Below are 18,964 nucleotides of genomic sequence, written 5' to 3'. Positions count from 1 at the left end.
ATTTGTACAACAATCTCAAATATCATATTTATTTAATACGAGTTTCAGTCTGTTAGATATTTACTTTGGACGTAAAATAATTGGAGAAGCAGAAATACAAGCAGTTGGGATCTCTGATTGCATTTCCCATTGTGTTCTACTATTTGCTCTATGTAATTATGTATTACCGGTAGCGAACAAATTTAAGAGGAAGGAACTGTTTCGTTTATTGGGAGTTGGGATTAAAGAATAACGTCTCTCTTTTTATTTTGTGGATTTCAATTTATTTCCAATAATATTTTTCGAGAATTCGAAATGAATATTTGGAATTGAAGTTTTTGTGTCGGAATAATAGTTCTTATGCTAAAGACTTAAAATACACTAAGTCCGATTTTGGTGATTTTTTTAGTATATTATAGCCTTATTCTTCAAGAATATCGATGTAATAATATTATTGCTAAACAGGTAAGTGTCATTGTATATCGGGTGTAACAATGATAGTGTGTTTTTTTCTCAAATTTTGGAACACCCTGTGGAATATTTTAGCGTATATAAAATATTGAAATTAAAACTCAACTGTAGCCTTAGGCTTTCTTAACATTATGCTTTTTGATTCATTCGTTTATGTGGGATAATAAGAAAGTTAGGTACTTTAACAACTAGCCATGTTCTTCATCAATACAGGGTGTTTCCAAATAAGTGCGACAAATTTTCAGGGGTAATTCTACATTAAAAAAATAATGACCGTTTGCTTTATAAACATATGTCTGCAAATGCTTCGTTTCCGAGATACGGGATGTTGATTTTTTTCTTACAAACTGACGATTTATTTATTGCTCTAAAACCGGTTGAGATATGCAAATGAAATTTGGTAGATTTTAAGAGGTAGTTATTGCACATTTTTGACATACAATTAATAATTTTATATTCACCATTCACCATCTAAAATGTTTATACCCCTATGAACGCCAATGGTGAATATAAAATTCTTAATTGTATGTCAAAAAATGCGCAATAACTACCTCTTAAAATCTACCAAATTTCATTTGCATATCTCAACCGGTTTTAGAGCAATAAATAAATCGTCAGTTTGTAAGAAAAAATTTAACATCCCGTATCTCGGAAACGAAGCATTTGTGGACGTATATTTATAAAGCAAACGGTCATTATTTATTCATGCACAATTACCCTGAAAGTTTGTCACACTTATTTAGAAACACCCTGTATTGACGAATAATATGGCTAGTTGTTAAGGTACCTAACTTTTTTATTATCTTACATAAGTGAATGAATCAAAAAGCAAAATGTTAAGAAAGCCTATGGTTATTGTTGAGTTTTAATTTCAATATTTTATATACGCTAAAATATTTCACAGGGTGTTCCAAACTTTGAGGAAAAAATACAATATCATTGTTACACCCGGTATACAATGACACTTACCTGTTTAGCAATAATATTGCTACATCGATATTCTTGAAGAATAAAGCTATAATATACTAAAAAAATCACTCACATCGGACAACAGGTTTAGGAAATACGAGACCCATTTTTAAGGTGGTGCGTTAATTTTGATGCTTAGTGTATTATTTAAAATTGATAATGGGGTGAGGTTTTCTGCATTAAATCATTACAATACATTCCCGGATTTGAAATTACAAATAATTTTATAACCTTTCATTTTTTCTTTCTCCCCTTCCTTTTTCCTTATCAGGGTGTAGGATTGGGGCTACCTCTTTTAAGGTACGATTCCGACAGCGACTGCAGACGGCAGGCGGCAACTGCAGGCGGCAGTTAGAGTTGTCACCATAACGACGTCATTCTCTCTCTCCTGTAGTTTCCCCATTACTGAGGATCGTGATTTCTTCCAATATTCCTAACAATGTTTCTCCATTGGTCTCTATCTTCAGCTGCTCTAAGAGCTTCGCAGAATGAGTTTCCAGCTGAATGCTTTATTTAGTCAGACCATCTAGTTGGTGATCGTCCTCTTGATCTTCTCCCCGGAACGTTTCCAGAAATAATTAATCTCTCCAAACTGTCGTCACCTCTGCGAACCACGTGACCAAAGAATTCAGCATTCGTTGCAGACATATTGTTGACAGCCTTTTTTTAATATTGAGTTGGTTTAGAATGGAAACGTTTGTCCTATGAGCTGTTCAAGGTATACGCAGCATTCTTCTCCAGCACCACATCTCAAATTCATCAATTTTTTGGAGCTCGCATGCGCTAAGAGTCCAAGTCTCTGCTCCGTATAGAAATATTGAGAATACAAGGGCATTCACCAGTCTCATCTTGATATTTTGAGAGATAGATCTGTCTTTACAAACTTTAGTTAGGCGACTCATCCCATTTTTTGCCATACCAATACGTCTCCGAACTTATGCTTCACAGTTACCATCGTTAGTTATACTAGACCCGAGATAGACAAAGGTGTTTACTATCTGGTATTCCTGTAATATGTTAGTCAGTTAAATAGTGTCAAATCTGTCGACTACCATTATTTTTGTCTTAGCTTTATTGATTTTCAGACCAAATTTATTGCTTTCGTACTCTACTCTTCGCAGAACATAAAACATTTCTTGCTCATTTCTGCTATAAGTGTAGTGTCATCAGCAAATCTTAAATTGGAGATTTTCCTACCAGCTACTGTTTCTCCACCGGCCCATCCTTCTAAAACCATCCTCATGACATGTTCACCATAAATGTTAAATAAGTCAGGTGACAACCCGCATCCTTGTCTAACACCTCTCTCGGTCTTGAATTGGTTTGAGAACTTCTGATCTAGTTGTACTGTCGCTATATTAGACTGTACAGATTTTTAATAAGTGTCACCAGGTGCATTGGTGCGCCCATTTCTATTAAAATTGACCACAGATTTATCCAGCTTACACAATCAAATGCCTTTTGGTAGTCAACGAAGCATATAATCATAGGTACTCGAAATTCTCTAGACTTTTCAATGAGTTGTCTCAGGTTCAGGATTTGTTCCCTTGTACCTTTACCCTTTACAAACCCCGCTTGTTCCTGAGGTATTTGGTAATGTAGAGATAGGTTTTTAATCTGTTTTTGATGATATGCAACAAGATTTTACTAGCATATGTTATTAGTGACAGTGTGTGGTAGTTTTCACATCTGGTAGTAGTTCCTTTTTTGTGTAGTGAAATATAAATTGAGGTACACCAATTAGATGGCCATAATTATTTTTTGATTAACTTTTACCGCCTCTACTACTTTATCCATTTTTTATTACTACTTAATCCGCTGTATCCATTTTTTTCTTAGTCCGCCTCTTTCTTTGCTTCGTGGACTTTTCTTGTAATTCTGTTGAGTTGCATCCTCATCAGTTGCCCATTCCAGTTAATTTATGTCTTTGCTATTTTATTCATTATTGGTTCTTGGTTGGCCATTCGCGTAATAGTCTCGATACTTAATCTGTCCAATTTTGCCTTTCCAACTATCTTTCTTAGGTGTCTCATTTCCATTGAATTTATTCTGCTCTTATGTTTCTCCAAAATTGTCCAATTTCCACTTGCATACAGCACAATCGGTATTACTATTGTGTTATATATTTTGATCCTTGTCTCTCTTGTAAGTTCCCTTTTTCCCAGTATTAGAGCTAACTCATAGAATAACTTGTTTGGTTTCTTTGCTCTATTTGTTATTTCCCAGTCTATTTTTCCGTCGTTAGTAATTATACTTCCCAGGTATTCGTAATTTGTAACTATTTCCAATTCAAAGAGTTTTTATATCTTATCCTTATTTCATTATCTTCTTTATCTTGTTTTCTGCAGATTATCGTTATCATCCTTTTTTCCTCGTTTATTTCCATTTTTAGTTCTTCTATTTGTTCTACCTATATATCCATTTTAGTTTCTGCATTTTAATCTTCTTGCGGAATCTGCTATTAGTACTATGTCGTCCGCATACATTAAGAACTCTATTGTTACCGGTTGTAATTGTCTATGGTATCCTATTATTGTCTGTACTTGGTAAGTTACTTATTTACTCTAGTATTTTTTATCAATTCGTTCATTACTATTATGAATAGCAAAGGCCAGAGACTATCCCCTTGTTTAATACCTCTCTTCCAATTAAATTCTTCTAATTTTTCTCTGTTATTTCTACTCTTCCTTTACCTCAAGTACTTTCTATAATTTTTATTAAGGTGTTTTTTTACATAAAAAGCGAAGTATTAAAAAATAGTACCTTTCAGTGATTTAGAATAAAAAAAAAGCATTAAAAATATGGGTAGATTACTTTATATAAAATTATTTTTATCTAGAATCTATTTATTGGCTCATACACAGTCAGTAGATTTGTTCTGAAAACGAGTGAGAGTCAAAAAGATAGTTGTTAGGGCTCGTAGTAACATTCCAATCCTTGAGGATAAAATGTACTTACTACCCTAGCTGTGATAATCCGATTATACATACCCTGTAGATAAATAGTATTCGTTTATAGGCCTTGGGCACACGCTTAAAAATTATTACCCCTCTCTATTACTTTTTTGGAAAATTTTCGAGAGAGGCCGTTTCGTAAATATAGAGGTTTCTTAACTTTGGTGCCTCCAACAACTGGAGAACCCTTAAAAATTTGTCTTACAATATTAACAGTTAATTGTAAATATTTTTATCAAACAATCCTGCAAAAATCAGGTGTCAGTAAATTGTATGACTCTCTATGATGCGTGTGCCCCTCATATGGGGGCACACTATGGAGTCATAAATGATCATTTTTTTGCAGGACTGTTTGATAAAAATACTTACAATTAACTGGTAATATTGTCCGACAAATTTTTAAGGGTACTCCAGTTGTCGGACGCACCAAAGTTTAGAAACTTCTGTAAAGTATTTTGCAGCTAAGAAGACCGCTTTGCCATTAAATGCTAATAACTTTATTACCAGCGGACCAGATAAGCGGCGATATAACGAGCGATCCACAATTACTGGGATCAAAGCTATCTGTGCAAAAAATTACTTATGTCTTGTTTTTAATCTGAAAGGCCGCCAGAGTGTGACGTCACGGTCAACTGCGGCTATCTTCAGTGTTGTTATGATCACTTTTCCAAACAGAGAATAGGTACAGATTGAAAACACGTTGAAAAGTTACCCAATCTCAAGACCTTTTATTTCGTATAAAGTTACAATTTTGGTTCCTCTGCTACTTTTTATGTTCAGTTATAGTGTTTTTTTAAGTCGACGTACGTACACTGACAAGTATCTGTCAAAGTTGACGTACACTAGAAAGTATATCTGAATTAATAATAGACATGCACTGTATAGCTATCTGTCGTTCAGAGCCACCTATAGTGACAATAATTTTGGATCACACTTTATTTTACACTATCTTCATGAATATCATTTTATTGCTCTGTTGTATCAATCAGCACTACTCAACAAGTTTTCGTTTATTCGTTTTAATATTTTATTGCAATAGTAGGGAATATAATATATTTTTTTTATGTAATTATGTTTATTTACTATCTACATCATTAAAATAGTATTAAGTAAATTTTTTACATGTTTTTGGTCATGAAGAAGAGACTTCCAATGATGTCTCATCTTATTCTATTTATGTTTAAAGTTTTAAAATAGGTCCTGAGGCCAGGTTCTATCTAGTCTCCTTGTGACAGGGCCATTATGAAATAATTCCCTTACTAATTCGTTGTCATGGTGAATATAATATATCTGATTAAAACAGTGAATTTATTACATGTTAATTATTTTTAATTTCTTGTGACGTATCTAATGTAGGTTTAGCTAATAAATCAAAGTTATGCGTTTACAAGAGCATATTATTTGAAAAATAAGGAGTAGCATAATACAATCATTGGAAAATAATTCATGGTATTTAAAAAGATCTGTTAATGACACCGTTAAACGACAAAGTAGATCAATTTCAAACTTGTCATCATATTAGACTTTTGTTTATCGTTAAAAATTAAATGATGGTTGTGAATTGTATTTTTTGTGTTATTTAATATTTAAGCAAAATACATAATCAGCAAAAATCTTATTTAAAACATGTGAACCGTTTTTGAAATCACAATCAATGCAGTGTTTAACTTATGCTTGTTATTATAAAGGTATGCATACATATGCGCTCCGTTCGGTGTGCGAGCCGCTCGCGCGCTGCATGTTCGTCAGATTAGCACGTGTTTTCAAGTGGCGCACAAACGGCGCGCACACGACGCACCACAATTTAACTTCTGTTGGTGTTTCAACAAACGCTTTGAAGGTTCGCAATACGTATTTGGACGGGTTTGCGAGTGGTTTCTTGGTTTTGGGGAGCCGAGTTGAATATTTCTTGTAATGTGGAAGGCGGAAGGAAATATTATCAAACTTATTGATGTTTACCGTGGAAAATCTTTATTGTAACTAATACCGCGGAAATCGTTATGGTATCGTTGTTTCAAGGTTATATTTAATACAGTGTCTGCAGAAAGTAAAGTCCCAAATGTATGTTATTCAAATTTGGACATACCAGCAACTTAACAAGTATTCTCCAATTTTTCTGCATGCAAAAGCATTCGTATAATTTTCGACAAATAATTTTGAGTTTTTAAAATATCCCGTCCCACTTCTTTTAACACGCCCTGTATATACATATTATATTAATTTTATTTGCCTTTGATAGAGTAAAATCCAATATTATTACTGAACATAAAATACAGGAAATTAAATATTTTTACTTTTCAAGCGATCGGAATTAAATATTAACGCCCCACTGTTTGAGACCCACTGATCATCTCTTAATTGCAAAGCGGTCTTCATAGCTGAAAAATACTTTATTTACGAAACGCCCCCTCCCGAAATTTTTTCGAAAAGTCCTGAAAAGTTGTCCGACTCGACATGAATAACTATAATATAAAAAAAGTCTAATGAGGGAGGTAATAAATTTTTTTTTGAGTGTGTGCCCAAGGTCTATTATTAGTTTATATCCGTCATACGTCAACGATTGGAATGTGCTTCTTAGGGTACTTCTTCATGATACCGTATAAATATAGACAGTTTTAATAATGTAACCTATTACTTGTAACGTGTAATAAGAATCAGAATAAACATAGTTGCGTTAAAAACGTTGTTTTATTATAATCCCCAGAATAACATCAAAAATTCAAATTCCAAGTTTTTCAATAGGTGGAGAATAAAAGACAACGAATTCGTCTATTTCACCTATCTATTGAAGACGTTTCGTTTACTAATCAGTAAACATCCTCAGTTCATCTACAAATGGGTAGGTATAAGAAAAAACATCCATAGAGAAATGTAAAAGCACATGGTGTTCCTTATCATCAATCAATCAATCAATCAATCAATTAATAATCTTTATCTACGACTGATACATAATATATGTATTATACTTGTGGTGTTTGCAATATAATGCCATATAATAATCCCTTAGGGATTAATAATGCGGGATTAATAGCTATTAATCCCTCTGGCACAACAATCACAAAATTCACCACGGAAACAAAATAATCAACCTCAAAAAGTGTCACTGTCAAACGAATAGTATATTTGACAGTTTGTGTTGAGATGGACGAAAATGAAGAATCTTTTAATTTATCTAACAATAAAACACGAAAACGTTTGTTTTCTATACTTCCACAAAATTTATTATAACTAAGTGACTACAGCTGTTTCGGCGGAGTGCCTTTCTCAAGTGAAATAGCAACTCTCAACTTAAGCAAATATATTAAGAACAATAAAAGTCGAAAGAGAAAGCAACTACAGAGTGGTGTGTACAAACTAACTTGTGGTGACTGTCCGAAAACGTACATCGGTCAAACTGGCAGAACTTTTGACAAACGGATAGCAGAACACAAAAGGGCATTCAACAATAGAAAAACAGACACTTCTACATACGCACTTCACCTTCTAGATCATAATCATTCTTTCAATGAAGAGTTTCAAATTCTACATATTCAAAATAAAGGCCTTAAGCTATCTTTTTTAGAATCTATGGAAATTAATAAACTGAAAAATACAGATATAATTCTGAATGACCAACTCGAGACAAACAGCTCCCCACTCCTCAACCTCTTCAGTTGAAGACTTAAAAAGGCAAACACATTGTAAACTATTTCACTTGAGAAAGGCACTCCGCCGAAACAGCTGTAGTCACTTAGTTATAATAAATTTTGTGGAAGTATAGAAAACAAACGTTTTCGTGTTTTATTGTTAGATAAAATGAACTTCCATCAAGTAACGGTCGAATCCATCAATCTTTTAATTGTACACCACCAGAAATTGTAGAACTAGCTACAGCAACAGCATCTACCTTAATACCTGAAACATCGAAATCCATTTATAATAAAACGTACGCAACCTTCAACGAATGGCGTGTTCGAAGTCAACACAGGTAGCTGAAGGATACATTAATCAGTCTATGAGAAACAAGGCAACTACAGCAGATACTATCGCTAAAGAGATAAACAGTAATGTACCATCTTCTTGTTCTACAGCAATCGAGATCCCAAATATTTGTATTAAAAACTCTACTAAAGTTAATGATGATTCTCAACCAATTCAGTTTATTAATTGTACTATTACTAATTTTAATGTTTTTAACAAATAAAGTTGTTCATTAAAAATCTTAAATTAATTGATTTGTCGTAGATAAAGTAGAGTATACTACTCGCAATAATGGCTCTCATTCCCTCGGAATGTTACTCCCTCGCCGCTAACGCGGCTCGGTTCGTAAATATTCCTCGGGAATAATAGCCATCATTATTGCCTCGTGGTATAATCTACTATTATTTCATCTGACTTTTACAAGTATTGAAATGCGTCAAATACAATCTATCAGTAAAAAACTATAAATACATAAAAACAGTTAACATAAAAACATATAAAATATACACAAAAGCATACAAATTGTTAAAAAGATGCCTGCAAGTATTCCTCTAACGAATAGAAAGTGTTTACCAGAAGTAAGTTCTTAACTGTTCTCTTAAATACATAAATATTTGACTCTTTAACATAATTAGGCAATTTATTATACAAACGAATGCATGTTGGGTAAGGACCCTTGCCCACAACGGTCAAGTGGCGAGCAGGGGTCACCAAATCATTTCCGTAACGAAAATTGTAGCCACTCTTTAAGGAAACATCACTTCTGCTAATAAAATTGCATATATGTGACTTTACATAAACAACACAACTGAAAATGTACAGTGAAATTACAGTTAAAATATTTAATTGTTTAAAAACTGGTCTACAGGAATCCAAGCGCCTTCTAAACGTCATGGTACGAATAATTTTTTTTTGAAGAACAAGCACCTCATTAATTCGCGAACAATTTCCCCAACAAACCAAGCAATATTGCAAAATTGACTGTACATGAGCAAAATAGTAAAGTTTTAAGATATCTAGGGAGACAAAATTCCTAAGTTGCCATAGAACATAACAGACAATGCACAGACAATCTTCCCACTACATAATCAACGTGAGAGCTCCAAGACAAATTAGAATCCAGGTAAACACCTAACAACCTAGTGGAGTGGCTATTTACCACTGACCCATTGTCAAGTTTTACTAATGGACTCATCTGCATAGTAGAAGGTGAAAAGGTTACCATATTGGTGTTTGATCCATTTAAGATTAGGGCATTATTTAAACAGTAATGAGTCATACTTTTTACAAGACAGTTTGCTTTTTGTACTACATGAAAAAAATTATTGGAATTTAGTGCAACTGTGGTATCGTCAGCAAATTGAGTGACATAACAGCCTGATTGCTGTTCCACGTTTTCTACTCGAACGCTTATTGCATCAGAAAAATTATTTAATGGATTCCGAGCCAAACATGTTGAGCTATCGTTTATCAGTTGATTTAAATCATTGACAAAAATCAAAAATAAAAGAGGGCCAATGATACTTCCCTGTGGAACTCCGGAGAGGACACTTTCTTCTGAAGAAAATATTATATTCCCATTCACATTGACCTTAACCTTTTGAAACCTTTTCGATAAAAAGGTGTGGATCCACTTTAACGCAGTTCCTCTAACACCACTATGATAAAGTTTTTCCAGCAGTATTGGATGATTTACAGTTTCAAAAGCTCGTGCTAAGTCAAAAAACAAACAGATAACTTTATTACCCTTATCAAAGTTCGTTAAAATATGATTGCACAGCGCTAGTAGTGCATCTTGCACACTTATACCTTCACGGAAACCAAATTGAGACTTTTCTATAATGTTGTGCTTGTTAATATACGAGAGGAGACGTGTATGAAATGCCTTCTCATATATCTTTGAAAACACAGATAAAAGTGACAGGCCTCGATAGTTATCAAATTTTGATTTGTCACCTTTTTTATGTATAGGCACAACTAAAGCAGTATTTAGAATTTGAGGAAAAATCCCTTCCTGAAATGAAAGGTTTACGAGAAATCTTAATTGTTTATACAGTCGGAAAAATGAAAGAATACCCATGAACGAACATATAAAACACGCTGTATTTTCCTGTCACCGTGTCACAAAGAAAATTGTCCAGTGCAAGTACATGTAGCAATAATTATTACATGTACTTGCGCTAGCCAATTTTTTGTGTGACACGGTGACAGGAAAATACAGCGTGTTTTATATGTTCGTTCATGGGTATTCTTTCACTTTTCCTAGTGTATATGTTATGAGATACATGTGTTAACATAGAATACGGGATCTCATCCAGTCCAGCCAAGGATTTTTTGGAGATATCTTTAATTATACTTTTCATTTCTTCATCACTAACAGGATAAAGGAAAAGGGAGTATATAGGCGAAGAAAGATTCTTAGGATTATAGTCAGGTGAAGTTTGACTAATTAAATTTTTTACGGAATTCGAAAAATGTTGACTGAAAGATTCTGCTATGTCATGAGGGTCATCCACAGAAATTCTCAAATTATTTTAAAATTTACTTGGGTATTTAGAAGAGTATTATAAGGGTATTTATCCTTATAAAAGATATGCAGCTATACAAGATGTAAGTAAAGAGAGCTTACTCGCCATGGTTATACTCTAAGGGCCAAACCAGACGGACCACTCTGCAGCTCTACTCTGTGGATCCACAACGCAGCTTCCGATGATTTACCGTGGGTTTTTATGTGAAGTGGACGTTGCACCCCAGACGAGCGACTGTGGCCAGCCACAGTCGCCAAGCCTCACTGCTAGTGGCGTCCACTAGTGGCAAAACCCATTCAGACGGACCACTTTTGTAGCTGCCGCAGATGTTTGCGAGAGTTTATAGGGTGAACAGCTAAATGAATTTCGATTCAGAACGGTTTTTGATTGAAGTGCAAAACAGACCGGCTATATGAGATACAGGAACCCAAGGACAGATTTATAGGGCATTAAAAGGAAAAGCGTGGGACGTCATCTTTGAATTATTTGTTTCTGATTTTAAAGTAGGAAGGCCTATCGAAAAGAATAAATCCTGTAAGCAATGTTTTCTCTATTTATATTTACATTTTATTATACATTGGCATTTGAACTGAATAAAACAAATACTCACAATCTTGTTTGTTTATTGTTGTTAAATAGTGGGGTCCCATCCTAGGCCGAAAAAGGTTTTATGTATTGTTTTTTGTTGAAAACAAAACGATAAGATATCAGTTAAAAGAGGGTTGCAAGCTAACATGTTTCTTCTTCTTCTTCTTCAGGTGCCATCTCCGCTACGGAGGTTGGCAATCATCATAGCTATTTTTATTTTTGAGGAAGTAGCTCTAAATAGTTGTTTTGAGCTACATCCAAACCATTCTCTCAGATTCTTCAGCCATGAAATTTGTCTTCTTCCGATGCTTCGTTTGCCATCTATCTTTCCTTGCATTATGAGTCGTAGGATGCAATACTTCTCGCCCCGCATCACATGTCCGAGATAATGTAGCTTTCTTTCTTTAATTGTAAGTTCAACTTCCTTCTCTTTACCTATTCTTCTCAGTATTTCATTGTTCGTAACTCTATCTACACAGGAAACTCTCATAATTCTTCTATAGGTCCACATTTCAAAGGCGTTAAGTCGTCTCATTGTCTCTACATTTAAGGTCCATGATTCCACTCCATAATATAGTACACTGTCATCATCATCATAGTCATTAACATCTTAGTAGATGTGTTGTGGTTCATAATTGGGCTTCAGCAGCTCGGACAGTTTGATTGATAATATTTCTCCACTGGTCGCGGTCATCAGTTATATGTATTGCCTCAGTATACTGTTTGTTGAGAAGCTTTTTAGTAATGTCCGCCCATCGCTGTGGAGATCTTCCGCGTTGGCGTTGAGTCTGAGGCCTTCCTTGGACCACCAACCGCTCCATTTTGTGATCACTCCGATGGATATGACTAAAGGACTTTAAAATTCTAGAGTAAACGATACTGGAGAGACGCTGATCCGGTTTAATTTCATCCAGAAACGAGACATTTGTACGGCGAGCCGTCCATGGAATTCGAAGCAGGCGTCTCCATGTCCACATTTCAAAGGCGTCTATACGTCGTCTATCTGATTCTTTGACTGTCCATGTCTCGCATGCATAGTAAAATATGGAAAAGACCAGAGTTGAAACGAGTCTCTTTTTGTTTGTCATAGTAATGTGACGATCACGCCAGACCCCGTTTAGTTCACTCATTGCTGCTCTTGCTAGTTGAATGCGTCTTCTAATTTCGGGTTCACAACTACCTGTGTTGTTAACTAGAGCTCCAAGATATATCATAGATGAGACTACCTCGCATCCCGCAATAGTTTGGGTTTCAGGAAACTGTTGTTGGCGATCAATAACCATGATTTTGGTTTTGTTGTAGTTAACCATGAGTCCAAATTTAGCACTTTCTTCCTCGAGTTTTTTTAATAATTCAATAATTTCTTCTGGAGTAGAGGCTAGAAGCGTAGTGTCGTCTGCGAAACGCAAGTTAGATATCTTAACACCACCTAGGTTTACTCCTCCCTCCCAACCATCCAAGACTCTGCGCATTATGAACTCCGAATAGATGTTAAATAATAAGGGAGATAAAACGCATCCTTGGCGTACTCCCTTCTCCAAAGTGCATTTGTCAGACAGGTATCCGTCCATTCGAATATATGCCAGGTTATCTTGGTACAGTTTGCTAATAAGGTGAGTCAAGTGTTTAGGTACACCCATTGTCGTCAATATGTTCCATAGTTTGTCCCATCTAACATTATCAAAGGCCTTTGTATAATCGACGAAACATATAAATATCGGGATCTGGTATTCTCTGGCTTTTTCTATGATGTTTCTTACATTAAGGATTTGTTCTCTAGTACCTCTGCCCTTTACAAATCCAGCCTGCTCAGGTGCTATTTGCCAACTTATGAAGTTTTCTAGACGCCGTTGCAGTATGTAGAGGATCACCTTACTGGCGTGTGATATTAGAGCTAATAGCCTGTAGTTGTTACAATTATTTGTTGAACCTTTCTTATGAAGAGGTATGATTATGGTCTTTCTCCAATCCTCAGGCCAAACGCCTGTGTGCCATATTTCATTACACAATCGATGTAATATTTTCACTACACATTCCGGAAGATGCTTCAAGACGTCTGCAGTAATGAGATCATATCCTGCTGCTTTGTTTAACTTAAGTCTTTTTAAAGCGAATTCCACCTCGGAAAAAAGTATGTCAGGTTCAGATTCAAAACTAGTGTGGTGTGTCTCTGTTGAAGGAGAATGGAAATTGGAGGTCTGGCAGTCAGGTACAAACGGGGTGTCCGCTGACATCTGGTCCGTATTGGCGTATAAAGACTTACAATACGCCCTCCAAACATCAATAACCTTGTCCAAATCCGTCTGTACATTACCTTCATCATCTTTGATAGACCAAGATTTCTGTTTGAATTTACGTGTGAGTAGTCTGACTTTATCAAAGAGTTCTTTGGTGTTATTTGTGTCGGCATGTAGTTGAATTTCTCTGCAGATTTTCTCTATATGCTTATTTTTGTCTCGTCTACAAGTAGCCTGAATAGCTCTAGATAGCTGTCGGTACTGGGAATTCCTGAGAGGGTTCTCGATTCCAGCAATTTTAAGTTTTCTACGTTCTTCAACGAGGTCAAAAGTATCTGCAGACATCCACACTTTTTTTGGTCCGGTTGAGACGGCATTAGACTGTGCCTCGCAGTCAGCCAAGGTCTGTATCAAGGTATTTTTAAAAGATAACCAAATCTTTTCGGAATCATGAGTGGCGATAGTTGGTAAAATATTTTCGAATCTTTCATTACAGTGGCTTTTAAATTGTTGTGTATCTTTTATTTTTGATATCCTCTTGTTTCGGATCCTAGCACATGCCTTGAATTTTTGCTTTAGCGTTGCAAAAAGAAGTTGGTGGTCAGAGCCGCAGTCAGCGCTAGGTCGTGTTTTACATTGGCTAATAGATGTTTTCCAGCGATGTTTAATCATTATGTAATCGATTTGATTTCGGTGTCGTCCGCCAGGTGAGATCCAAGTGTACAATCTTCTGGGGTGGTGCCTATACATAGAGTTCATTATTGTCAAGTCATTGTCAACGCAGAACTGGATAAGGCGGTCTCCCCTTGAATTACGTTCACCTATTCCATAGTACACTGTAGACGTAACATTTTGTTAGGCGTACTTTAAGAGCTAATGTTAAATCTTTGCTACATAGGACCTTTTTCATTTTTATAAAATTAGAACGTGCTTTTTCGATTCTGACTTTTATTTCTGTATTCCTTTTCAATTCTTACTATTGCTCGCTGATTGTAATAGAGGTGTGTTGTTATTCTTAAATCTCTTTCATCTAGGTTTTTATTTTTTAGGATTTCCATGAGTCGATCATGTTTTACTTTATCAAACGCTTTATTGTAGTCTATAAAACATACTTAAAGAGGATGGTTAACATCCAAACATCTCTGTGTCAGCACATTGAAGGAGAATAATGCCTCTCTGGTACCCACACCATTGCGAAACCCATATTGAGTGTCACTAATATCCAGCTCCAGTTTAGAGTGTATTCTGGCGTGGATAATTTTCAATATAATTTTCAAGGTATGTGACATTAAGCTTATGGTTCGGTAGTCACTGCATTCTTTGGCATTCACTTTCTTTGGAAAACACACAAATGCTGATGTCAACATTTCTCTAGGGATGATTCCTGTAGTATAGATAGCGTTGAACAGTTCTAATATTATGTCCAGGTTTTTCTCGTTGACCAACTTTATCAGCTCGCTAGGCAATTCATCTGAACCAGCAGATTTATTGGTTTTCATAGAGTTTATTGCCTGACTAACCTCTGATTTGGTTATCTCTGGGCCTGGGGCCTACATCTCCCGTTTGGATATCTACGGATGTACTAGGTTCTCTTTGGTCATGAAATAGTTCCTCGACGTACTCGTTCCATCGTCTTAGTTTTCGTTCTGTCTCCATTATAATATTTCCATTTTTGTCGAGCAGTATATTTGAGGTTCTTCGATTTCCTATTCCGGCTAGTTCTTTGACTTTTTTATGTAGGTTGAAGTTGTTATATGTGTTTTGCAGTTCTTCTATCTCTTTACATTTTTCAGAGAAGTAGGTTTCTTTAGCCTCCCTAATTGTTCTTCTTATTTGGTTTTAAAGTTGTTTATAGCGGGCCTTATTAATGGTTTTGTTTTTTCTTCTTTTATTCATCAACTCTAGAATTTCCTCCGTCATACATTCTTCTTTCTTACATTTGGTTGTAGTAAATGTTTAGATATATTCAATCTCATCATCTCCTTAAGGGCCTCTTTCACTCAGTTGACAGGTTGTATCAAACTATTTTACGCCTGTAGGATACCAGATGTACTGGTTGATTTTTTATGTACTTCTTTCTGTGATATAGCTGTTTTTGTCTGGTTCTTCTTAATTACATTTATGGAGTTTATTGGTATTTTTTCAAAAGCGTTGAAATTTTATAAAATATACACTCACCGGCACAAAATTCCGCCACCCAAAATTTTTGATTAAGTTTGACAATCTATAACTTTCATATTTATACTCCGATTTTCAAGATTCTTGCATCAATTTGTAGGTACATGTATTGATGTCGTCTGTTATTATTCCGGTAATAAAAATATTTTGCTTAGATGGCATTATACGGGGGTGAATGGAAGCGTTGTATTTTCTCCTAACTTTAAAAAATTCGGTGGAAAAATTGGAAGGCTGATTTTGTTTCATACTCCTTTTGTATTATCTTGAAGGTATTACTAAGGTTTTTTTTTGAATTATTCAAATATCTCTTTTTTTGTAAGAGCTGCAATAAAAACACTGCTTTGAAGGTTTATTTAATTAAAAATATCAAAGTCACTAAAATTACCAAAACAAAACAAAATTAACAACAAAACAAAACAATTCAATAGCGGATATGTCCACCTGTTACAGTAACGACTGCTCGCAGTCTGTTTGACATCGAATAACCTTGCCTGGGGAATAGCATGATATTCCTCTACCAGGGCCATAATTGTATCAAATTTTCTGGATGCCTAGGATGACGGCGAATAGCTTTTTTAATTCATCCCATAAATGCTCAATACGATTGAGATCTGGGCTGCATGCGGGTCATTCTAATCTTATCGATCCAACCTCTATTTTATGAGTCCATCAGTGTTTTTATTTACAAAAAATGGTACAGCTCTTACAAGAAAAGAGATATTCGGATAATTCAAAAATCAAAATTTTAGTGATGCTTCCGGGATAATATGACAGGACTATGAAACAAAATCAGCTCTTCCATGTTTCCACAGAATTGTTTAAAATTAGGAGGAAATACAACGCTTCCTTTCACCCCTGTATAATACCGTGCAAGCAATTTTTTTGTGTTACCGGAATAATACCAATCAATACAAGTACCTATAAACTGGTGCAAGAATCTTGAAAATCGGAGCACAAATAATAAAGTTATAAATTGTCAAACTTAATCAAAAATTTTGGGTGGCGGAATTTTGTGCCGTTGAGTGTATAAAACTATGGACATTACAAACACTGATTTTGACGAACACACTTAAAAAAAAATTAGTCGGCAAGTTTTTAATCATTTGAACAAACTTACTGTTTTTTCTCACACATTACATTAAACGCCGCACCCTTCAAAACGATCCACTTCGCAGCGTAGTCGCCGGCGCTAGAAAATCGCCTGTTTCAGCCACTCTGTGGTAGGGATGGGAAAAACCTACCGGTTTAAACCTAAAACCGGTTTTTTGCTTCGCAATAACCGGTTTCACCGGTTGTTTTTTGTCCCAGTTATAACCGGTTTTTTCTTTTTAAAGTAAAAAAGCTGGTTATTAGGTTTTACGGTGATTAGGATTAGGTTAGGTATTATTTTGGATCCCAATCATAATTATTATTCTCAAGTAATTATTCCAAACAAAACCATAATTCAAATTTTATTTTATTTTATAAAATACAGAAGCAAACTGAAAGTGCAATCTCACATCAGCCAGAAACAATTATTTTATTATAATATTTCCTTGAAAAGGTATTTGTAATCATAATATTTACATAAGAAGTGATCTGGTTGAATTAGACGCAAACATCATCTATTTTTCACACTTAACTCTTGACATTGAAAGTGAGTGAATGCCTTTTTCTGATTACCAAAAATAATGCTCTGACTACGAATATCGAATTACTGATTACGAATACGAATCTCCAAGAATTTCGCTACGTTTTCAAAACGATACACTCATACAGGAAGTATTAAATGAGTTAAAATGTACCTATTCTACAAATATACAAACGTGTTACAAGTAATACATGTTATTTCGATAGTACTAATTTTGATCATATTGATATCAAGTCGAATGGAGTATCGCAAACTAAAGTTTATTGTAAATGTAACTTTGTAACCTATTGGATTAAAAAAACCGAAAACCGGTTTTTCCAAAAACCGTTTTTTTGGCCGGTTATAACCGCCAGGTTAAACCGTAAGCAAAATAAACCGGTATAACCGAAAACCGGTGTTTTGTCAAAAACCGCCATCCCTACTCTGTGGATCCACAAAAGTAATTTCCGATGATTGGCCGTGGGTTCTTTTGTGGAGTGGACGTTCCACCCCAGACGAGCGACTGTGGCTGGCCACTGTGGGCAATCACGGTGGCCGATCATCGCCACTATGGCGTCCATTACAAAATCATTGGGGCTACAAAAAATCGCCTGTTTCAGCCACTTTGTGGATCCACAGTGTAGCGCTGCAGAGTAGTCCCGTCTGTTTTGAACCTTAATCTCCTTTTGATTGTTACTTAGATTAGACTATTAGCACGATCAGGGAACACAAAATTTTACGAAAACCTCCAAAAAAATAAAGGAAGGATGAAAATTTGGGAATAGGTAGTTGAAGTTGTCTATTATTATATAAGAAAAAGTTTACAATTCTACATCCCTTCCATTTTACAAAAATTGGAAAATACGGGGTGAAAAATATTTTCTCGGGAGTGAAAAAATTTAAGTTAAATTTCAAAAGAAGTCCGGAATTGGATAAAATGACTAATTCTAAGCAACTTTTTTCTATAGAGATTTTTCACTAAGTCAATACTTTTCGAGTTATTTACGAGTGAATATATTCATTTTTAACGAAAAAAACACATGTTTTGGAACGGTTCTTCGCAGATAACTCAAAAAAATATTCTTAGTAAAAATATAGCTTATAAAAAATTGAAAAAAATGGAGTACACTTGAGGTCTGCAGACCCAGCAGAAGCAGAGTTGTAGCTAATGAAAAGTAGGTTCTTCTTCGTCAAATTCCAAATGGAATATTTCAATGTGAAATAACCAAAAAAACAGAGCACTTTTCGGGGAAAATTCATTACAACATTTTTTAAAGGTTTAAAAAAAGGTTTATTTTTGTTTTTTAAAAAAACTTCTGATATTAAAAATAAGTGAGTTACGCTCAAAATATTGTTGGTTCTTTTCATTTTTTGGTACAAAAATCACGAAAATCACCCCCTAATTAGCTTCCCAAAATAAAGTTAATCATTACCATTTCACAAGTTACTTTACTTATGTATTTTTTATATTATCTATAAGTTTCATTGGTT

Source organism: Diabrotica virgifera, chromosome 6 (genome assembly GCF_917563875.1).
Source record: "Diabrotica virgifera virgifera chromosome 6, PGI_DIABVI_V3a".
NCBI classification, from domain to species: Eukaryota; Metazoa; Arthropoda; class Insecta; order Coleoptera; family Chrysomelidae; genus Diabrotica; species Diabrotica virgifera.
Note: the sequence above shows the minus strand (reverse complement) of the source record.